A 25,381-nucleotide genomic window follows, 5' to 3' on the forward strand; every position below is an offset into this window, starting at 1 on the left:
TTGGAATTAGGAATTCTGAATTCCATTTTTTACAAACTCAGCAAGTTTTGAGCTATAAAATAGAAAACCATAAATGTCTCCAGCAAAGCTGGTCTTTTGTTTCCTTTGTCTGAACGCCAGAAGGCTATGAATAAGTATATAGTCCATGTGTTGTAGAGCAATTACCACAGTGGTCTTATTTAAAAGTAGAGGAAATGTACTTTCAAATGTAGTTGTGTTAGAAAGCTTGCGTGTTTATATTCTTGAGAAACTGTCGCCCTACAGCAAGAAGTTCCTGGGGTGATCCCCAGGTGGAGCGGTCCGTGTCCTTTCTGTGTGGGTTTCTTCCTCCCACAGTCCTAAGTGAACTGAATTGAAGATACAAAATTGTCCATGACTGTTTGACATTAATCTTGTGAACTAATGAATCTTGTGTAACGAGTAACTACCGTTTCTGTCATGAATGTAACCAAAGTGTAAAAACATGACGTTAAAATCCTAATAAACAAACAAACAATATTGTTGAGGACAGTTTTCTACTTTCTAAATTAGTTTTTGTTTCTCCCCTAGTCGGTAGTCTGGAATCCTGAGTTATGACGTTTAGTCAAAGCCAGTGATAGTTGTGGCCCTAAAACTATTTTCATTACTTTAGTTTACCTTATACAAATCAGACTTTAGGTACTTTTGTTACTTTTTGAAAGACCCTGGATGATTTATGTTTCTGGGTTGCATTGGTAATAAAACACAAGAGGAGTCTGGTGCAGAATTTTGCAGAAAATAAACTTCAGCTTAATGTCAGTAACACAAAAGAGGCCATAAACTTCAGGTGAAATAAAATATTACTACGTTTTATTTCTGTTCAGGAGACAAAGGTTGAGTTTGGAGCACTCTTAGGTTACTTGGTGTATGCATTAGTGATAAGTTGGTGTAGAAGGACAGTCCTGAGGCACTCTGAACTAGCACTGGCTAGTTCTGCAGTGAAGTCTTACACTTTTCATTCACTTCTGTGTAGTAAATGCGTTATTTTATTTATTAGTTTTTCCTTTTTATGGGTTAGGAATGTAAGTAAAATCTTAATAGAATAAAAATTCTATTAAAAACATAAAGCAAAGTGTAGTACTGGTGTACTTTAAAGAGCTTCATTGAAAGGAAGAGTAAAAGTAAGCTGGACTTAATAATTTACTAGCCTGACATTAATTACTCAATGTAGTGGTGCAGTTTTATGCCACTTTATGACCCAAAGTACATCATGCTGTACTTTCAGATTAATCCATTTAATATTTGGTCATTGTTTCCATTCTAAGTGACAAGTGTCAGGGCACCAGAAGTACTACTCATGGAAATCTTGATAGTAAATTTAGGGCAAAAAACTGCAGTGTTTTAATAAAATAGTTAAATGGTGAAATTTCTCATTTTAAAGGATGATTTTGAATGAGTGTTTTAAACCTCATTTACTGAAAAGTTGAGACATTTTGTAAAATGCAATAAAAAAACCAATGTGATTTGTTAATTCTTTTGAATCTTTATTTAACTGATAAAATTTAAATGAAAAAAAAGATGTTTGATGTTTTCTTTATTGGTTAACTTTATTGTATTTTGTAAATACAACCCCAAATCAGAAAAAGTTGGGACAGTATGGAAAATGCAAATAAAATAAAGATGCAGTGATTGTAATCAGCAGCATCCAGGAAAGGCTGAGTCTTTGCGTTGCCTCGTCGGGCATCTGCGCGCACGGATACGCGTTACAGGTTAAATGAGCTCAGACTCAGTCTAACTTTATTTCAGAGGAATTTGGATGGAAAGACCATGAACTGTACACATTGTGGGAACATTACAAACACTGGTGTTAAATGGATCGCAATGGACTGTAGATGCTTTAACATAGTTTACGATGTGGGTCGACATGACGTTATACGTGTTGCATATAGAAACGGTTCATTGTAGTAAACTGAGCACCTGTTTTCATTGGCAGGATTATGAACAGGAAAAGATCCTCACTTTTGCCAGATAATGTGAACAGACTTGTCATTTTAAATAACTGGCTGAAAGATGGGTAGCTGTTAACAACTCTGTAGGCATTGGCTCGCTTTCTAAAAATAATTAAGATTTAATAATTTTATCATAATTTTATTATAATTTTTTTCTTTATTGGTAAACATGTTCTTGCGATAAAAATGTGCAAAACTGTTCAAATTTTGCTTATTTTTGCAGTTGACTAATCGCAATTAATTTGGTTATTTAATCGCGATTAATCTCAATTAGAAATTTTAATCGTGTGAAAGACCTAATATAAATATATCTGTGTTTGGGGCAAGGTGATAACTATTGACACTTTTCTTATGTTAGCCACAGTAACTTGTTGTATTTAATGAAACCTTGACATTTAGAAAAATCCATAGTGCCAACAGGTTTGCATTTCATCTAAATCAACTCAACATTTTTTCACATATAAGCATAAACAGTGCTTGCCTACAACTTCTAAAGCTTTTTACCCCTCATCACTTTGTTAAGAGATGCTACAGTTTTTATAGACAAATATTAACAAGAAAATAAGTTATACTTAAAAGATCAGTAAGCTTAACCGTGATGCTAATATTTTCAAATCATGACATTTTGCCATGCTAGAGCTTCCCTGATTAACAATAAGATCAAGTGCAATGCCAAACATTGGCTGGATAATAATGTAAAGCAAATTCCCATTGGACTCTGGAGCAGTGGAATTGTGCTCTTTGTGGTCAAAGTAGCAATCTGACAGTGTTATCTGGGTTTGTTAGATGCCAAAAAAGCTACATGTTTAAATGTATAGCACCTACTGTAAAGTGTGGTGAAGGATGAAGTTTTAGGGGTTGTTTGATTGTTTGGACCTAGCTTTAGTGGAAGGAATATCCTAATGCTGCAGTATACAGGTGTCACGATTTCAGCCTCTGTGCTACTGAACTTTGTTTATGTGCCACGCCCCCCACTCCAGGAGCACATGTTGTTTTGTGTTCAGCCTCAAGCCAACGCCCCTCATGATGATTGGTCCCATGCTGCTATTGCTGGCAGCTGCACCTGGTCTGGGAGGAGGAGCATGGGGCATTTAAGGAGGCAGTTTCTGTTCAGACTTTGGAGACTATTTTGGATTTGAGTTGATCTGCCTTAGTAATCTGCCTTAGTAATCTGCCTTAGTAATCTGCCTTAGTAATCTGCCTTAGTAATCTGCCTTAGTAATCTGCCTTAGTAATCTGCCTTAGTAATCTGCCTTAGTAATCTGCCTTAGTCTGTTACTCTGTCGGTTCGGTTCTGTTTGTTCTTGTTTGTTTGTCAGTCCATACTCTTTGTCTTAGTCGTGTTCTTGTTAGTGTTGGCTTGGCTTAGAGTTTAGGTTTCATGTGTTTAGTAGATTAGCATTAGCATTTAGTTTAGCATTTAGCTTAGTTCATGTGTGTTAGTTTAGTAGTAAGGTTAGCCCTGTTTAACTTTGTTTAGCCCTGTTAGCCCTGTTTAACTCTGTTCCTGTTTGCTTCTGTTTGCCCCTGTTTGTCAGGTTTGTCTCGTCTTGGTCCTTAGTCATGTTTAGCTTTGTTCATTTGTAGCTAGCATTTAGCATAGGTTGTGTGTTTGTCTTGTGTAATCTTGTCGTGTCTTGTTACTATTAAACTTTAGTTGAAACATCTCTGCATGTGTGGGTCCGCCCCCTCTTGTCTTGTCCTAGCCATAAAGCGTTACAACAAGGACATTCTAAAGAGTGTTTTCAACTTGGTAGCAGCAGTGAATAATGCCCAACTGTTTCAGAATTTAAATGTTCTAATGCTAAATTTTCTATTTCTATTAGATAGCTAATGTATAGGTAAGAGCCTTGTAGACTGATTTCCTGCCACAATCTCTTGGTGGCATTAAACAGTTCGGAAGACCTGCGGTCCTTGTCTGGCCTAAGTAATAATGATTGAGCGTTTAGAGGCTGCAGTGCTTCCCAGAGTAGAAGGTGCAAATTGAAATCAATATTCTGCATGATGAGGTGACTCAAGGGGTTAAAAACAAACTTTTCTCTATATTTTACAACCCTTGGAGGACCCTAAACTTATCGGAATGTATTTATCATCAAGGTGATAAGAGCAGTGCATTGTCAGTGGGCATTCTGCTGGTGTTTGTGTGTAGCTTTGGGGTAGGATAGGATTATGTTGCAGAAGTGTCCTGTAATAATATTTAAAGGCACAATATGCATATGTTTTAAGGTGAAACCGGGCCTGCTGTGACCCATGACCAGGATAAAGTGGTTAATGAGAAATGTATCCTTTTCTTCTGATTTGAGGACCGGCCCTACCATATTGATACTGCTACCTATTATTGATACTACTACCTATTATTACTACTCACATTTCTTACTCTACCAACAAGTTATTGTTTTGGTCTCTTGTTGCTTAACAATGACAGATATCCATTTAAGCTAGTTAAACACACAAATTAAAAGTTAATTATCACCAAAGTTAAATATTAAATGGAGCATAAACACATCTAATTGTAAACTAATTACAGACTGAGTTTATGTAATTAGACTGAATCAAGGATGTAAAAAAGAAACAACTTGTCTTTCAGCTTTCAAACAAAACTGCCCAACTTGATACCAAACCTGTGGCGGCACTGTCGCCTCACAGCAAGAAGGTCCTGGGTTCGATTCCCCAGGTGGGGTGGTCTGGGTCCTTTCTGTGTAGTTTGCATGTTCTCCCCATGTCTGCGTGAGTCTCCTCTGGGAGCTCCGGTTTTCTCCCAGTCCAAAGACATGCAAATGAGGTGAATTGGAGACACTAAATTGTCCACGACTGTGTTTGACATTAAACTTGTGAACTGATTAATCTTGTGTAAGGAGTAACTACTGTTTCTATCACGAAGGTAACTGAAGTGTGTAAAACATGACATTCAAATCCTAATAAATAAATACAACCCTAAATCATAAAAAGTTGGGACAGTATGTAAAATGCAAATTAAATAAAAATGCAGTGTTCCTTACATTTACTTTGACTTTTATTTCATTGCAGACAGGATGAACCTGAGATATTTCATGTTTTTTTCTGCTCAACTTCATTTCATTTATTAATAAACATCCATTTCTGCATTTCAGGCCTGCACATTCCAAAAAAAGTTGGAACGGGGCAATTTAGGGCTAGTAATGAGGTGAAAAAACTAAATAATAATGTGAATCCAAACAGGTGATGTCAACAGGTGATTGTAATCATGGTTTGGTACAAAAGCAGCATCCAGGCAAGGCTGAGTCTCTGATAAGCAAAGATGATCAGAGGATCTCCAGTTTGTCAACAAGTGTGTGAGAAAATGATTGAAATGTTTAAAAACAATGAACCTCAAAGAAAGATTAGAAGGGATTTGCATATTTCTCCCTTTACAGAGCATAATATCATTAAACCATTCAAGGAATCAGGAGGAATTTCAGTGCGTAAAGGCCAAGGGTGCAAGCTTACGCTGAATGCCTGTGATCTTCCATCCCTCAGGCGACACTGCATCAAGAACCGCCACTCAACAATAGCTGATATAACCACATGTCAGGCACAACAATACGAAGTTACATGCACAAATGCCACTTAAAACTTTACTGTGCAAAAAAGAAGTCTTATGTTAACCATGTCCAGAAGTGGTGTCGACTTCTCTGGGCTCAGAGGCATCTAGAAAGGAATAGAACCTTACAAAGTAGTAAATGCTTTACCGTCGCAACTTTTTTTGGAATGTGTTGCAGACCTGAAATGCAGGAATGAAGGTTTATCAATAAATGAAATGAAGTTGAGCAGATGAAATATGAAATATCTCAGGTTTATCCTGGCTGCAATCAAATAAGTCAAAGTAAATGTAAATGTTTTTTATTATTATTATTATTTGCTTTTTCCATGCTGTCCCAACTTTTTCTGATTTGGGGTTGTAAATAAGTACCAAAGCTCAAAGTAATTCTAACAACATGATTCTGAAACATAAACACAACATGTTAGAGTACAACCCTGTATTTATATTTCTGAATATAGTAATGCATTTTTTTTCTGACCTAAACACTTACAGCAAAACCAGTATCTTCCAAACATCTAATTTTGTACCAATCCATAATAACTTAATAGATTTTAAATGCACCATATTAAATGTCACTACTATTTTCAGTACTATTTGGTATGCAGTTTGAGACACGAGTTGCACCTAAATCCGTTAACTAATATGCTATCTAAAGCATTTTGTAAGAAACATAAGTGTATTATCTATTACACTATCTAGTGCACTAAGTAAGGAACATAAATTCATATCTAAAATACTATCTAGTGCACTATGTAGGGAACCTAAATCCGTTATCTGATATACAATTTAGTGCACTATGTAGGGAACCTAAATCCGTTATCTGATATACAATTTAGTGCACTATGTAGGGAACATAAATCGCTACCTAAAGCATTAATACGCTACCTAAAGCATTATGTAAGAAACATAAGTCTATTATCTAGTACACTATCTAGTGCACTAAGGAACATAAATTCATATCTAAAATACTATCTAGTGCACTATGTAGGGAACATAAAGCCGTTATCTGATATACAATTTAGTGCACTATGTAGGGAACATGAATTCATATCTAAAATACTATCTAGTGCACTATGTAGGGAACCTAAATCCGTTATCTGATATACAATTTAGTGCACTATGTAGGGAACATAAATCGCTACCTAAAGCATTAATACGCTACCTAAAGCATTATGTAAGAAACATAAGTCTATTATCTAGTACACTATCTAGTGCACTAAGGAACATAAATTCATATCTAAAATACTATCTAGTGCACTATGTAGGGAACATAAAGCCGTTATCTGATATACAATTTAGTGCACTATGTAGGGAACATAAATTCATATCTAAAATACTATCTAGTGCACTATGTAGGGAACCTAAATCCGTTATCTGATATACAATTTAGTGCACTATGTAGGGAACCTAAATCCGTTAACTAATACGCTACGTAAAGCATTATGTAAGAAACATAAGTCTATTATATAGTACAATATCTAGTGCACTAAGTAGGGAACATAAATTCTTTTTTAATATACAATCTAGTGCACTATGTAGGGAACATAAATCTATTATCTTTCACACTATCTAGTGCACATTAATGTGTTTGTGACGCGAACAGTTAGCAGCTCCTAAAAGTTCTGTGAGAGGTTTTTTAGTTTTTTTTTTCTTTTTTTTTTTGGGGTCTGGGGGTACCTCCCTGAAATGAGTATTCGCAACTTCGGATGTCTGCTAGATGCACCCCTTCTTCCCTCCTGCAGTTGTTTTCTCTCTTTTATCTTGCTTTGCGCATCCTGGTGCTGGAAGTAATGCTCCGCTCCCCCCGCCCTCTTGCTGCCTTTTTTTTTTTCTTCTGAAAGCAGGAATGAGGACAGCTCGGTGCGCTCGGTGCGCACAGGGTTAAAGCGCAATCACGTTTCTGATAGGCTAGAGGAACACTGCTTCAGCCGCTCTAACACACACACACACACACACACACACACTCACTCAAACACACACGCATACATACATACACACACAGGGGTAACCAGGCAACTTCATCCCGTCCAGAACCTAAAACCTGGTGAAAATCATCAAAGCTGAATCCGTGTCACAGGTTTTGCGCTGCGATGGGAAGGATGTAGTCTTGATTTAATGGACTGTCCCCGGCATGGAAAAGTGGATTACGGTGGTGTGTGAAAGCTGTGGAGCTCAGATACAGCCAGATCACGTTTGGATTTTAATGATGCATCCTATGGAAGCTGTACCATCAAGCACCAGTTTAAAGGTAAGATTATAGTAAGATTTTACTCTGCGCTTCTTTTCTGCGTTTTTACGCACTTGTGGACTGAATTTATCCAAGTCGTTTTTACCCCTGGCTTCTTTTTTTTTTATCTCGGTTTGGCACTGGTTGATATCTGCTTGAATTACATACTAATTGCTGATCTACATAGTACTGGGGGGCGCACATTGCCAGGCACTGTTTAGGTGTAGGTGCCACCGGTTGAGGCTGACCATGAGCCTGGGTTTATATGATCATATGAGATGCGCTGTTTGCTGCATTGCCATCCATCCATCCATCCATCCATCCCGGCTGTGCTCTGCCCTTCAGCTCCACACTGCTTGAAGAAAAAAAAAAATATTGATTGACTAAGGCTTGACGGTTTTATTGATGATGTCCTGCTACACTTGAGACACTTTCATACTGTTGTCATGGCTGATCCAACAAACTGTTTCGGATGCGGATTCGGTTCTGTCAGGAGTCCAGCGTAAAAGCCGGAGTCGACTCCGCGCACTAGTGTATTAGTCTGGTCTTCAGAAACTGCAGCTTTAAACTGGTTAAACGTGTTTTTTAAATAGAAAGCGTTCTTTTTTCTTTAGATAATTAAAACACACTGATTGTGGTTTAAAATATGTATGCGCTATGGCACAGCACGGCTTCATCAGTGCGCAGAAGCTTCATTCTGAAGAAGCCTCGAACGTCCGTATGCTTCCTTCAAGTGCTGTCAGAATCTCCGTAAATACGACTCACAAGTGCGGCTACATCTCACCTTGTAAATGAAGCAAACTAGATAGAGTTGTACGTGGTCCAAACCATAAATGTCTAAGCAACAGTTAACGTTTATAACATGTACAGTGTATCACAAAAGTGAGTACACCCCTCACATTTCTGCAGATATTTAAGTAAATCTTTTCATGGGACAACACTGACAAAATGACACTTTGACACAATGAAAAGTAGTCTGTGTGCAGCTTATATAACAGTGTAAATTTATTCTTCCCTCAAAATAACTCAATATACAGCCATTAATGTCTAAACCACCGGCAACAAAAGTGAGTACACCCCTAAGAGACTACACCCCTAAATGTCCAAATTGAGCACTGCTTGTCATTTTCCCTCCAAAATGTCATGTGACTCATTAGTGTTACTAGGTCTCAGGTGTGCATAGGGAGCAGGTGTGTTCAATTTAGTAGTACAGCTCTCACACTCTCTCATACTGGTCACTGAAAGTTCCAACATGGCACCTCATGGCAAAGAACTCTCTGAGGATCTTAAAAGACGAATTGTTGCGCTACATGAAGATGGCCAAGGCTACAAGAAGATTGCCAACACCCTGAAACTGAGCTGCAGCACAGTGGCCAAGATCATCCAGCGTTTTAAAAGAGCAGGGTCCACTCAGAACAGACCTCGCGTTGGTCGTCCAAAGAAGCTGAGTGCACGTGCTCAGCGTCACATCCAACTGCTGTCTTTGAAAGATAGGCGCAGGAGTGCTGTCAGCATTGCTGCAGAGATTGAAAAGGTGGGGGGTCAGCCTGTCAGTGCTCAGACCATACGCCGCACACTACATCAAATTGGTCTGCATGGCTGTCACCCCAGAAGGAAGCCTCTTCTGAAGTCTCTACACAAGAAAGCCCGCAAACAGTTTGCTGAAGACATGTCAACAAAGGACATGGATTACTGGAACCATGTCCTATGGTCTGATGAGACCAAGTTTAATTTGTTTGGTTCAGATGGTCTCAAGCATGTGTGGCGGCAATCAGGTGAGGAGTACAAAGATAAGTGTGTCATGCCTACAGTCAAGCATGGTGATGGGAATGCCATGGTCTGGGGCTGCATGAGTGCAGCAGGTGTTGGGGAGTTACATTTCATTGAGGGACACATGAACTCCAATATGTACTGTGAAATACTGAAGCAGAGCATGATCCCCTCCCTCCGGATACTGGGTCGCAGGGCAGTGTTCCAGCATGATAATGACCCCAAACACACCTCTAAGACGACCACTGCTTTATTGAAGAGGCTGAGGGTAAAGGTGATGGACTGGCCAAGCATGTCTCCAGACCTAAACCCAATAGAACATCTTTGGGGCATCCTCAAGCGGAAGGTGGAGGAGCGCAAAGTCTCGAATATCCGCCAGCTCCGTGATGTCGTCATGGAGGAGTGGAAAAGCATTCCAGTGGCAACCTGTGAAGCTCTGGTAAACTCCATGCCCAGGAGAGTTAAGGCAGTTCTGGGAAATAATGGTGGCCACACAAAATATTGACACTTCAGGAACTTTCACTAAGGGGTGTACTCACTTTTGTTGCCAGTGGTTTAGACATTAATGGCTGTATATTGAGTTATTTTGAGGGAAGAATAAATTTACACTGTTATATAAGCTGCACACAGATTACTTTTCATTGTGTCAAAGTGTCATTTTGTCAGTGTTGTCCCATGAAAAGATATACTTAAATATCTGCAGAAATGTGAGGGGTGTACTCACTTTTGTGATACACTGTATAAGATCATGTGTGGCTAAGCCTTATCTATAGGCTACATATCTACATATACTACATATCTGTTGTTATTTAACACTACTACAGCTTAGTATATCACATTACATATCTCATCTAAATATTTAATGCCAGGATACTTGTTAGTTTTTTTTTTTTTATACTTTTTGTACTTATATGCTTTTGTACTTTAATTGTCTGTACTTTAATACTTTTTGCTTTAATGTACTGGAGCTGCTGTAATACCTGACTTTCCTTATGGGGTTAATAAAGTTATCTATCTATCTATCTATCTATCTATCTATCTATCTATCTATCTATCTATCTATCTATCTATCTATCTATCTATCTATCTATCTATCTATCTATCTATCTATCTATCTATCTATCTATCTATCTATCTATCTATCCTTACCTATAGTAATGTTTTATCAGGAAATACATTGCCTACCATTATTATTTGCTAAAATACAAATACTGCTTCAAATGTTGTAGCCGTGTCTAGGCTAGCAAGTGCATTTCTGTGTGTTTTGGTCAATTATGTTTGTGTAACAGTGATCACAATGCTTGTCTATCATTACCTGAATTCATCATTACATGCTATATTCATATCCTTTCAAGTACAAGGATTTTATATAAAGTATTGCACTCGGGTTTAGTGCTATTGTGCTAACGTTCGGGGCCCAGCGATCACGTGTTCTTGAACCGTAATGGGCAGTGAGTGCTTGGGACATCCCATAAAAAACCCACATAAGATCTGCCCCTGAGGGGCCAACACTAAGGTAGCTGCCATCCAATGAGCATATTAACTAGGAGCCCTCGATGCAGCCCACAATGGGCACGTACAGGTCAGGTCAGATTGCTGACCCGGATTTCTTGTATAACTAACAAGATCAACAAGGTCTTACCTAGGATAACTAACTGCTACTTCTGTAAATGTTTGGTGGAAGTCATGTCGCAGTTAATCCCTGGGACAGGATGCTGTTTGCATTTGAGACTTTTGTTTGATTTGATTGAGTCACTTTGGATTAAAGTTCAGACTTGCAGCCTGTAGGACTGAAACATAAAAAAAGAAGAATACAGTATATTCAGTTTGCATTGGTGACCCACATTAAAACCACCTCCTTGTTTCTATACTCACTGTCCATTTTATCAGCTCCACTTACCATATAGGAGCACTTTGTAGTTCTACAATTACTGACTGTAGTCCATCTGTTTCTCTACATACCATTTTAGTCTGCTTTCACCCTGTTCTTCGATGGTCAGGACCCCCACAGGACCACCACAGAGCAGGTATTATTTAGGTGGTGGATCATTCTCACACTGCAGTGACACTGACATGGTGGTGGTGTGTTAGTGTGTGTTGTGCTGGTATGAGTGGATCAGACACAGCAGCGCTGCTGGAGTTTTTAAATACCGTGTCCACTCACTATCCACTATATTGGTTCACCTTGTAGATGTTAAGTCAAAGACGATCGCTCATCTATTGCTGCTGTTTGAGTTGGTCATCTTCTAGGCCTTCATCAGTGGTCACAGGATGCTGCCCACGCGGCGCTGTTGGCTGAATATTTTTGGTTGGTGGACTATTCTCAGTCCAGCAGTGACAGTAAGGTGTTTAAAAATCCATCAGCATTGCTGTGTCTGATCCACTCATACCAGCACAACACACACTAACACACCACCACCATGTCATTGTCACTGCAGTGCTGAGAATGATTTACCACCTAAATAACATCTGCTCTGTGGTGGTCATGTGGGGGTCCTGACCATTGAAGAACAGGGTGAAAGCAGGCTAAAAAGGTATGCAGACAAACAGATGGACTACAGTCAGTAATTGTAGAGCTACAAAGTGCTTCTATATGGTAAGTGGAGCTAATAAAATGGACAGTGAGTGTAGAAACAAGGAGGTGGTTTTAATGTTATGGCTGATCAGTGTATAAATATATATTCATATTTAAATTTAAAAGTGCTGCTAACAGATGATTTACTGCCATTGCATGTGATTTTAAAAAGGTCATTTCTTTTATTCATGTGTAGGGTTACAATGTGACCTAAATGGCATAGCTAGCTACCATAAATACCACATTCTGATTAATGATGCAAGCAGAATGTCATTTTCTCACACTTTATTTAGTGCATATAAGTCTAATGACTGCAAACATCTTGGGCGTACAAATTACATACTGCTCCATACTACTTTACCATACCATGTGTACATATTATGGAGTACTGGTGCTTAATACCTATTTTCGACTTTCCCACTTTCACCTGAGTATAGGACTCAGATGTGTCTCGGGTTGATTACACAAGAGCACACAGTAGGATGATTTGATTTGACAGAAAACATGTCAATGCCCCTGAGAGCTTATGACTGTTCGGCAACAGGGTGCACACAGTGAAATGAAAGGACCCTTTGCTCTAACCGAGGGGGGAAAATAAACCCCAGTGTGTCCTGCTGACAGTCTGGGCTTGTACCAGAGGATGATTTAATAGATCCTGCTGAGCTTGCGCAGGCTAAAGGTCTGCCGTGCTGTGCCATAATTTCAGAAACGATGCATGTTATGTTTGGTTTCACTGATTCCTGACTCGTCCTGCATTAATAAGTCTGTTAAAAAGGGAAACTGCTAAAACTGTAGAGAGACACAGATGGCCACTCCAAGTTCACCTTCACATAAAGCTATAACTTTTAAAGACAGTATTTTAAAAGGATGTTTTTTTCTAAACACCAATTTACGCATGGGGTGTCTGGAAACTGTGACACTTGGCCTCTGAGTAGAGCTGGTTCAGGCACTGTTGCCTCATAGCATGTCAAAGTCAGGAGACACTTAACCTCCTTGTGTGCCAGGTCAGTGTCAAGACCATTAGTCTTGCATGTGCACGGTGAACAATGTTTATTAATGGCTTTAATTGTAAGACCCCAAGGGATTTCAAAAGCACTTAGATGATGACTTACAGATGATTTAAATGGCAGTAATCATTTATATTATTGTTATTATTATTATTTTAATATTTATATATTCATATTCTTTATTTATAGTGGATCTATTTTATTGTGTATTGGGGTCTCATAATACATAACTGATCAATTTGTGTTGCTGGTAAAACAGCTTTACCTGCATTTAGTGGTAGAAATGTTATTTTTTAAGGTTTGGATAAAGACACAGGCATATATTGACATATTACCATATAGAAGCACTTTGTAGTTCTACAATTACTGACTGTAGTCCATCTGTTTGTCTGCATGCTTTGTTAGCCCCCTTTCATGCTGTTCTTCAATGGTCAGGACTCTCCCAGGACCACTACAGAGCAGGTATTATTTGGGTGGTGGATCATTCTCAGCACTGCAGTGACAATGACATGGTGGTGGTGTGTTAGTGTGTGTTGTGCTGGTATGAGTGGATCAGACACAGCAATGCTGATGGAGTTTTTAAACACCTCACTGTCACTGCTGGACTGAGAATAGTCCACCAACCAAAAATATACAGACAACAGCGCCCCGTGGGCAGCGTCCTATGACCACTGATGAAGATCTAGAAAATGATCAACTTAAACAGCAGCAATAGATGAGCGATCGTCTCTGACTTTACATCTACAAGGTGGTAAACTAGGTAGGAGTGTCTAATAGAGTGGACAGTGAGTGGACTCAGTATTTAAAAACTCCAGCAGCGCTGCTGAGTCTGATCCACTAATACCAGTGCTCAGCATGAAAGAGGGCTAACAAAGCATACAGAGAAACAAATGGACTACAGTAAGTCACTGTAGAACTACTGAGTGCTTCTATATGGTATTTGAAGCTGATAAAATGGACAGTGAGTTTAGAAACAATGAGGTGGTTTTAATGTTATGGCTGATCAGTGTATTTTGATACACTGACACAGTTTGATAAATGATTCAATCATCAACCATTCTTTGCTAGAAGTGTTGGACCAAAAAGAAGCTGTTCAACACCAGAAATTAATATCAACACCTTTAAATGATATTAACATTGGCGTATTCGTCTCTATCCTGCCCTTTCCCTTGCCATTCTGTCATACCAACCACCTGCATGCCCTTTCTCACCACATCCATAAATCTCCTTTTTGGCCTTCCTCTCCTCCTCCTGCCTGGCGGCTTCATTCTCTGCACACTCCCAAACCATCTAAATCTTGTGTTCCAAACCTTGTCTCCAAAACATCCTACTCATGCTGTCCTAATGGACTTGTTGCAATTCTCTTGGGAGTGATGAGGATAGACAAGATTAGAAACACGCTTGAAAATACCCTTCTATCGCAAATCACTCATGCAACTCTATGCCACCCACTCCACCCACTGCACTGCCTACCGCCAGGGGCGTCGTAGTGGGGTGAAAAGTGGGACTGGGTTACCAGGGCCCCAAGTCGGGGGAGGGCCCTTGAGGAGTCTGGGATTTTATTTTCCTTTAAATATTAATATCATTTAAAGATCACAATAAATGTTGCTAACTAATGTAAATTTAATGTTTTGGGTAAATAAATCGGTTTATTGATGGATTGAATTGTGTGTCCTAGCCTACATATAGTGTCTGCGGCACCCCCACCCCTTGCACGAAATGGATTAGTCCGCCTTCACCGGGCTAGGCGCATTTAACTTAGCGTTCACATTCTGCTGAAGCGGCAGTGCGCGTAGTATCCGTGATATGGAAGATGATGCCCAATAAATTTAAATCCAGTTTTCAGAAAAGAAAAGAGAGGCAGGAAAGAGAAAAAAAAAAGAAATGTGGGAAAGCAACTGCTAACGAACTTCTTTCCCAAGAAATGTGAGCCCAAATGTGAAAGCAAATAGTCTACATTACATGAACTCCTGTGGTTATAAAACGTTTCAATACCACCGCGATTGTCAGTGCTAAAAACGACATAACACAAAATTAAAAATAACATGATGCTTTATCTGTAATCTGAGGTAAACTTTGGGGTAAAAGACTGGGGTGAGGGGGGCCCATGGGCACTGCTTGTGCATAGGGCCCAGAATTTGGTGCTACACCCCTGCCTACCACACTCAATTGGTTTGTACAATCAACCCCATTTAAATTATATCAAAATCAAATAGTAAACTTTTTGACCATTTATAAAGTAAAGTTCTGACCATTTATTTTGTTAAACATAAACTAGAATTTCAGGTTCAGTTTGTAGAGCTCATTTATAAGAGAATATAGAATCAGAACACCAAGCAGTTTAAGATTGTGTGATATAAAAAATGCATGGCATGGTTTAATGTGGTATGCTCTTTGGGTGGCTTTTTTGTTTTGGTTTCCTCACATGTTACAGACACATTTGTCATGGAACAATAAGGTCAGATAATAAAAGAAAACAAAGAATACAGTTGACTGGATTGAAGAATGAATTGGCTTGATCGTGGGTTCTTACAGCAGTGGAATAGCAGAAGAACAAGGAATAGATCTGTGGGACTTTCTTTATACTGCTCTAGTCATGTTACATTGGGTGTTGGACTTCAGAACTTCCATTCTGTGCTAACAGTTGTGTCTTATGTGCTTACAACATTTTAGAACAGCTTAACAACAGACATGTTGCTTATCTCGGTACTTTAGACTATTACTTAGGTAATATTAAGCATACATTAATCCCAGTCCATTTTATGGGCAGGTTGTTATCTTTCTTCCAAGTACTCAATACGGCAGGCTCTGTTTCATCTTTTTCCCTACCAGGATAAGATGTTACTATAAGGGAATAAACTAATTATGTAGCATTATTTTAATAATTTCAATAATAGCCCGACTTTACTGACGTGCGTAAACGCTAAAGGCTGAATAGGGCTCTGCTTCGGGCTGTACTTTCTCATAGACCTCATTGACACACCAGCCCACTCATGCACCACCTGGCGATCAACAGAAGCAGGACATGGCGGGGTTCCTGCGTCGAGCATGGGTTCTGTGTTCCGTACTTTTTAGTGTCTCGGCGGGAAGGCTTCCCGCTCCGGCTGAATGGGTCCAGCAGGCAACAGCGTGTGTCCATGGAGACGGAGCTCAGGGTGAATGGGCCCACAAAGCCAACATTGTTTTGCTTCTCTTTCTGGCTTCATTTAGTCATCCTTACAAGCTGGGATTAGGCACTGGGGCCCAGAACCAAGAGTGTAGATCTGTCTGAGGAATTGTTTGTGTTGCATTAATGCTAAGAGCTAAGTGGAGGCTAATAAGCTCTTGTTTGTTTGCTCTGGAAACTGGAGGAAGCGTGAAAATAGGACACTAAATATTGTGACCTGGCCTTGAATTTCTATAAGAAAAGTGTTGTGAAAAGTTTCTGAATACGTCTTTCATTGCATGTTTGTCACACTGAATGATTTTAGATCATTACAAACATACAAACAAAAAGGAAAGATGATTAAAAAAACAACAATTGTAAATGAAAATTCAAATAGCACAAATGATCTTCTGTAATTTGATGTTAGTCTTGCACAGCCGTGGTGGCAGTCACAATTTTCCACCCAATCTAGTTGTATCCAATTACCCGATTGCATTACGCTTCCTCTCTACTGATGCCGATCTCCACTCCTGATTGAGGAGAGCGAGACTGACACGCCCCCTCCGACATGTGCCGTAGCCGACTGCATCTTTTCACCTGCACAAGGCGAGTTCATATGCGGATCAGCTTTGTGTACGGAGAGCTACACCCTGATCAACACATTATTCCTCGATTCTGTGCAGGCACCATCAACCAGCCAGCAGAGGTCGAAATTGTATCAGTAATGAGGAGTCCCTATCTGACTTCCCACACTGTATAAACAACAGCCAATTGTTGTTCATGTAGCCACTCAGCCCAGCCGGTAGGCAGAACTGAGTTTTAAATGACGAGTTCAAAATGTCAGCTCTGGTGTGCTAGTGTGTTTTAGCGCTGCGCCACCTGAGCGGCTCCATTTTTCTTAATCATTAATAATTCTTTAATAGAGAACATAGTGCAATGTGCGCTGCATTCCTGCATCAGGACCTGGATGTAGCATTAACACTGAGCTAACTTTCAGAATTATATTTATTGCACAAATGTGCTTTTTTATTTGACAAGCAGTAACATTTCTCTGATTTAATGGTGGTCTTTGATTTAACGGTGGTCACCCACCCATGAATTACATATTATTATTATTATTTATTTATTTATTTTTTGCTATTTGGTTTACCAAACGTAAATAGTAGGGTTTTTTTTTAGGTTCATACTAGGAATGTAACGATACACTCTACCAACGATGCGATACGATTCAGGATACTGGGTTCACAATACGTTTTCTTTTTATTATTTCTCTTTAAAAAATAAAATAAAATACTGTATTTGTGCTTATCTTTTATTTATCTAAATAATGAATGCCCTTTTATTTCTGAGGTAGGCACACACTATGCCAAATAATGCTTATTGTGTATAAAAACTAAAATTAAATTTTAAAATACCAACATTATATAAATAAATGAATAATAAATGAATAATACAAATAAAGAAAGTATCCTCACAAAATAAATTTGGCTGGAAAATCCACTACCTGGCAACATTGTGAAGTGCCGTCAATCAGGCGAGGTGAATAGTGCCAGAGCCCGCTGCTGTTTAAAGTGAATATCAATTCATCTTAAATGAATAACCGATTCGAATCGTGGCACATGTGAACCGATTTCTAACTGTCTGGTTCTGTCTCAAAATTGCTAGATTTTAAAAAATAAATTGAAAAAATATTGAATTAAATAATTATTAGCATTGTAAGGCTTTTACTTCTTATCTTTTATTTTGATCTCAATAGCCAGGACATTGTAAATTAAATCAAGGCATAACAAATGTGGTCCTGAATCAATTCTGGTCTTGATTATTTGGCATAATTGGGATTCTTTTTGTAAATGCTTGTTTTTTTTGAGGGATCCATGCCTTTTAGAGAGGAGGCATCGACTGCTGTTACTCAACCTCTATATTGATCTGTCAGCTGTAGGTGACATTATCTGTTCCGCCTAATTAGAGCTTAAGGAATGTCCTTATTTAGTGGGTGGCAGCTTGTAAAATGCGTATTTAGTATCTCAAGTCGAAGTTGAAATCTATCTGCTATAATTAAAATATTGCCCTCTTTAAATGTAGATTTTTTTATTGTAGGTTGCTGGGATCGACAAATATGAAATGTAACTCCCATCCCTGTCTAGAGATCAGTGGGCTTGGCATGTCTAAAAATCCGAAAGTCAAAAGATGTGCATGTAATCGGAATAATAACAATAACAACCACTTCTTTGATATGATATAATCTATACCTTACTATAGCAGCTTAAGCAAACTGATAAGCTTGGCGTATACCATGTCTGATTGGGCTTCCTTTTGGCATTAAAGTCCTCTTTCAAATTGTCAAATATATTCCAGTGACTGGATGTCCAGGATGTAAAAAACACAGAATTTCTTACATTTACTTTGACTTTTATTTGATTGCAGACAGGATAATTCTAAGATATTTCATGTTTTATCTGCTCAACTTCATTTCATTTATTAATAAACATCCATTCCTGCATTTCAGGCCTGCAATACATTCCAAAATAAGTTGGGACAGTAAAGCATTTACCACTTTGTAATGTTGCCATTCCTTTTCACCACACTTAAAAAACGTTTTGGCACCGAGGAGACCAAGTGATTTAGTGTTTCAGCTTTTATTTTGTCCCATTCTTCCTGCAAACACGTTTTGAGATGTGCAACAGTATGTGTCGTTTCAAAATTCTCCACACATTCTATATTGGGGACAGGTCAGGACTGCAGGCAGGCCAGTCCAGTACCCGTACCCTCTTCTTCCGCAGCCATGCCCTTGTAATGTGTGCAGCATGTGGTTTTGTATTGTCTTGTTAAAAAATGCATGGATGTCCCTGGAAAAGATGTTGTCTTGAGGCAGCACATGTTGCTCTAAGATCTCAATGTACTTTTCTGCATTAATGCTGCCATCACAGAAGTGTAAATGACCTTTGCCAAGGGCACTGACACAGCCCCATACCATGACAGACCCTGGCTTTTGGACTTGTTGCTGATAACAGACTGGACAGACAGTCTTTGGTCCGGAGCACACGGCATCCATTTTTTCCAAAAAAGACCCGGAATGCTGATTCATCTGACCACAATACACGTTTCCACTGTGTGATGGTCCATCCTAGATGCCTCTGAGCCCAGAGAAGTCGACGCTGCTTCTGAACATGGTTAACATAAAGCTTCTTTTTTGCACAGTAAAGTTTTAAGTGGCATTTGTGCATGTAACTCTGTATTGTAGTGCTTGACAAAGGTTTGCCAAAGTTATCGCTCACCCATGTGGTTATATCAGCTATTGTTGAGTGGCAGTTGTTGATGCAGTGCCATCTGAGGGATGGAAGATCACGGGCGTTCAGCTTAAGCTTGCACCCTTGCCCTTTACGCACTGAAATTCCTCACGATTCCTTGAATCGTTTAATAATATTATGCACTGTAGAGGAAGAAATATGCAAATACCTTCCAATCTATCTTTGAGGTTCATTGTTTAAACATTTCAATAATTTTCTGTAAGGGGTCGGTCCATGCCGCCGGTCACCAGCAGGGGGCCTGGGCGGCGTAGTAAGAGAGCATCTGGGAACAGCTCTCAGAACTCCAGTTCCCAGAAGCACCAGCACTGATTACTGCTAATCAGGAACACCTGTAGAGCTTTGTATAAAAGCTCAACTCAAACCACTGATCAGTGCTGCACCTTTGTAGAGGGGCAGACGGTAAGGTACCCAGAAAAGAAAGAGAAAAGAAAGAGAAAAGAAAGAGAAAAGAAAGAGAAAAGTAAGAGAAAAGTAAGAAGGAAGAAAAGAAAGACAAAAGAAAAGACAGCTGAAACAAAGGAAAAATAATTATAGACTAACTGAGATATTTCTTTAAAAGAAGGTTCAGCTTCTTGTCTCTTAAGCTTATTTATAAACTAAAATAATAAATTTTTGTTAAGAGTGTTTCCAGCCCAGTGGCTGAGGATTATTTTGTGTTGGTTTGGTATCAGTATCTCCCTTTGTTTGCTGTTCCCGCCTTTTTACTATTGCCTTTTGAGTTGGTTTTCCAAGTGCTTTCCCACTCGTCCAGTAGAGCAGTGGTAAAGCACTGCTCTCTGGTTCCCTGAGTTGAGGGTTAGAATCCAGCCTCAGACGCAAAAGCACACAAGCATACTCACTACACCACATACCTTGTTTTTTTATTATATATTAGTTTCTATTCACAGTTTACCTCAAAAATAAATAAACCTAGAGCTCTGCTCTTGGGTCCACCACCCACCCTTCCCGTAACATTTTCTCACACAGTTGTTGACAAACTGGAGATCCTCTGATCATCTTTGCTCATCAAAGACTCCAAACCAAACCATGATTACAATCACCTGTTGACATCACCTGTTTGGAATCACATCATTATTTAGTTTTTTCACCTCATTACTAGCCCTAAATTGCCCCTGTCCCAACTTTTTTTGGAATGTGTTGCAGGCCTGAAATGCAGGAATGGAGGTATATTAACAAATGAAATGAAGTTGAGCAGATAAAACATGAAATATCTCAGGTTCATCCTGTCTGCAATCACATAAAAGTCAAAGTAAATGTAAGGAACACTGTTTTTATTTTATTTGCATTTTCCATACTGTCCCAACTTTTTCTGATTTGGGGTAGTATTTTGCCTTACACCTTGTAATTTCAGGAAAGGCTGTGGGCCTTTTTAACTTTTACCATTTGTTGAATGCATCATATCAGTACTCTTTGGTTGCTTCCTCTCAGGCATTGTTTAGAATCATTAAAGAGGAGAAATAGCAAACTGCTGTGATGTTGGGTAAGAATGGAAATTCTAGGTTGGTAACTGACAACTTGTCTTCAAATTCATCCCTTGTTTAAGGCTTTAAAGCCTGCACTATTATTTGTAAGGATTTGTAAGTACAGATTACATCATGGGACCAGACACAGAACACAAAATATGAATATTTTCTGCCTACATTAAAAGTATTGGAAGAATCTGCTCCTCCTTTTCTTCCCCTCCTGCCACATCTGTCACTGCGGTGTGGAAGAATGCTGTGCTCCACTGACTCTAAACTCTCCTTTAGAAAGCAAGGAAGAATAAAGACAAAGACACAAAGTCAATGGCTGATAACGTAGTCCTTGGAGAGTTGTCATGCATGCCCCGCATGCCGAGTGGCAATTCATGGTGTGTGTTTTGAAATGTGGCATTTGCCACAGTCACAGTGCATTAACGCGTCAATTAAACTCTTGCTTCTGGGATTCACATTTGCCCTATAAATGCACACAATAGAAGCCCGGGAGGGCTAAATAAATTTCCCCGGGAGGGCTTTTATTGTGCAGGTGTTTAGTAGTCACTGATGATGTATGATGTAGCAGTACACTGATCAGCCATAACATTACAACCACCTCCTTGTTTCTACACTCACTGTCCATGTTATCAGTTCCACCATACAGGAGCACTTTGTAGTTCTACAATTACTTACTGTAGTCCATCTGTTTCTCTTTTTTAGCCTGCTTTTACCCTGTTCTTTAATGGTCAGGACCCCCACAGAGCAGGTATTATTTAGGTGGTGGATGATTTTCAGCACTGCAGTGACAATGACATGGTGGTGGTGTGTTAGTGTGTGTTGTGCTGGTATGAGTGGATCAGACACAGCAGCGCTGATGGAGTTTTTAAACACCTCACTGTCCCTGCTGGACTAAGAATAGTCCACCTACCAAAAATATCCAGCCAACAGTGCCCCGTGGGCAGCGTCCAGTGACCACTGATGAAGGTCTAGAAGATGACCAACTCAAACAGCAATAATAGATGAGCGATCGTCTCTGATTTTACATCTATAAAAGGACCAACTAGGTAGGAGTGTCTAATAGAGTGGACAGTGAGTGGACACGGAAAACTCCAGGAAAACTCCAGCAGCGCTGCTGTGTCTGATCCACTCATACCAGCACAACACACACTAACACACCACCACCATGTCAGTGCATGCAGTGCTGAGAATGATCCACCACCTAAATAATACCTGCTCTGTGGTGGTCCTGTGGGGGGTCCTGACCATTGAAGAATAGCATGAAAGGGGGCTAACAAAGCATGCAGAGAAACAGATGGACTACAGTCAGTAATTGTAGAACTACAAAGTGCTTCTATATGGTAAGTGGAGCTGATAACATGGACAGTGAGTGTAGAAACAAGGAGGTGGTTTTAATGTTTTGCTGATTAGTGCATTTTAGATTTTTGTTACAAGAAAGCAGCATGACCGCACCTTTATTGTGTGGCAATGACTTTTAATTAGAATGGCAACAGGGACACTGTGTTTTTTTTCTTTTGCAGGGTACCAATTCTGGTCATGTTCAAACCACTCTTCCCATGCCCTTGTAGCTCACCAATGTTCTAAGAAACAGCAGCAATCTTGGCTGTGTTCCTAAATGCATTTTTTTTTCACCTAGTAAATTGTGTTTAATCGGTTCTGCTTTTGTGCTTAACTTTTTATTGCCTTAAAGAGTTACAAAGAGATGGTGATCCAAGCTAACACCCTTCTGTGGTGCCCCATTATGCTCTGTGAAGGTCCTACCTCTGCGGAGCTGTTTAGTATGTGTGGCCCTCTCTCTCCTGCCATTAAGCAAGTGAAATGAAAAAAGCTGCCTTTCTCAGTAGCAGAGCGAGTGGGATGCAGAGTGGAGGCGGGAGGCACCAGTCATGATGGCTTTTACACAGAAGAGTGTAAGGTTTGCCTGAAACCACCTTCTGTGGGTTGAAGTCGATATTGCAGTGAAGCCTGTCATAATAATTGGAGGAAGGACGGAAAGTTGGATAAATGATGGATGGATGGATGGATAGACGAGTGGGTGGACAACTAGATTCATTGATAAATAAATTAAAAATTAATAAATAAATTGCAGCTTTTTGCCTCCAATCCTGATTTATCCTGAAGGAGTTTGATGTTGAGTAACTGCAGACGTACTGATTTAGCAGCATTACAGTAAACTGGTTCTGACTTCATCATCTTATTTACAGCAGTTCATTTTGGGGGTCTGTCTTAAAACCTAGTGAGCTGCCTTGTTTAGCCGTAAATAAAATAAATAAACTTAAAAAGAGCCTCACAGTGAAGATAAACCGGAGCAGCGCGCGTGTTTGTGTGTGTGTGTGTGTGTGTGTGTGTGTGTGTGTGTGTGTGTGTGTGTGTGTGTGTGCGCCTTTAGAAGAGACACTTTGTTCACTGTATCGCTATAAGTGATTCATTGATTCACGAGTCATTTTTCGCGAAGCGTAAGTTTCTCTTCTCAGTTATCTCTCCGTGTTTACTGTTATTAATTAAATGTCGTGGTTTTAAATAAACACCAACTACTACAGAACATTCTGTGTGACTCTCTTACATTAAAAAGCTTAATTAAAAAGCTTAATTAAACTGCTATTACCACAGATCTGTAACTGAGTCAGACTCGTTCCGTCTAAGGAGCTAAAAGTTCAGCAGATGATCCTGAACTAACGAATTTGGTAATGAATAAACTTTTGCCTCGGATTGGCTCTGTAACGTTTTCTGTTCTCATCTACATCACAAGTAAGAACCGCTTACGATTTACCAAAGTGAACCAGGAGTTCATATAACGTGCTGATAGAATCGACTCAGATGTGACCGGGTTGAATTATCTTTTTAAAGTAAATATTACAATCAGCGAAATTACATCGTATGTATGATGCACAACGTTAATGATGTTATTTTAGGTCATGAAGAGCTTTCACCGTGGTTTCTGTACGATGGTTGATGAATGGTGATGTGATGGTTGGTGCTTCGTAGCTCAAAGTCTGGATCAATGCACTGAGCTGTTAACTTAACGTGATCTTTATATGTCACACGATCGAATCGGCTACTTTTAGGAAATATCGCCGATCGCCGATAGCATATTTTGATTAAAAATCGGCCGATACCGATTCATAGCCGATCGATCGTCCCATCTCTAGTCCTGACCATTGAAGAACAGGGTGAAAGGGGGCTAACAAAGCATGCAGAGAAACATATGGACTAGTCAGTAATTGTAGAACTACAAAGTGCTTCTATATGGTAAGTGGAGCTGATAAAATGGACAGTGAATGTAGAAACAAGGAGGTGGTTTTAATATTATTGCTAATCGGTGTATGTTTTTAGTTTGAGCCTCTGATTGGTGGACTGCTTTAAAAATATTTAAAAGTAAATTGCACTTTCATTGTATTTCTCAATTCTTTATGCTCTGCTCTCCCGCCCCTCCTTCAAACAAAAGATACTGCAAGATCGCAGTGCCATTTTCAGTGTGCAATTACCATGATTAAAAACATGACAGGCGTACTGCTGCCGAACACAGATGTGGCTGCTACTAACATCCAACCAGCAGCTGATCTCTCTGTGTGCTTGTGTACACACTTGCTGGAACACATTGCAGTTTTTCTGATTGCTGAAGAAGTTCATTAGCTTAGCTATTTGTAAATGGAAATGTTTTGAATATTTTAAGCAATGTGATTAAGATTTGTCTGTGTGCACATCAGAGTTTCTGGACCATTTTAACTATGGGAGGAGGGAAATGAGGACTCCTACAGATGCTTCAACAAATGTTCACCATACATGGTCTTTAATTTTCTTGACTGTTTAAAGCTCATCCTCTATAGTCAGCCGCTATAGTAAAGCTAGTCATGATGGTCAGCTGGTGGTATTGCTTGTTCAATTGTTAAAACACATTGGTTATTTTTGCTGGTCTAAATTGGTAACAGTTGTTCAACTTGGTATCCAGCTAAACCAGGCTAGATTGGTCAGTCTGGTTAAACCATAAAACAGTTTAAACAACATGTAAACCTGGTTATATTGGTCAGTTGTCATGCAAAGCTGATTTATTATTATTATATTTTGTATTTTGTTTATGCATTTTCTCCCCTTTTCCCCCCGACTTTTAGCGCGTCCAATTGGCCGATTGCATCATGCTTCCTCTCCACTAATGCCGATCCCCGCTCTGATTGAGGAGAACGAAGCTAACCCACGCCCCCTCCGACACGTGGGCAGCAGTCGTATGCATTTATTTAACCTGCACTAAGCGAGTGCTAATGTGGATCAGCCCTGTGTACGGAGAGACACACCCTGGTAAACGCACTCCTTCCCCGCCCCTGTGCAGGTGCCATTAATCAGCCAGCAGAGGTTG

The 25,381-nt window shown here is 39.5% G+C and overlaps 1 protein-coding gene across 4 annotated transcripts in view; it reads left to right on the plus strand.

Annotated features, from left to right (window-relative positions):
- Nucleotides 1-7,531: 7,531 nt before the first annotated feature.
- The window catches only part of dab1a (DAB adaptor protein 1a), a 254,109-nt gene continuing 236,259 nt past the window's right edge, over nucleotides 7,532-25,381 (plus strand). For all 4 annotated transcript variants that reach the window (XM_063001305.1, XM_063001302.1, XM_063001303.1 and 1 more), the window contains exon 1: nucleotides 7,532-7,774. The gene's annotated coding sequence lies outside the window, so the exon portion shown is untranslated. The remainder of the gene's footprint in view (nucleotides 7,775-25,381) is intronic.

Source organism: Trichomycterus rosablanca, chromosome 9 (genome assembly GCF_030014385.1).
Source record: "Trichomycterus rosablanca isolate fTriRos1 chromosome 9, fTriRos1.hap1, whole genome shotgun sequence".
NCBI classification, from domain to species: Eukaryota; Metazoa; Chordata; class Actinopteri; order Siluriformes; family Trichomycteridae; genus Trichomycterus; species Trichomycterus rosablanca.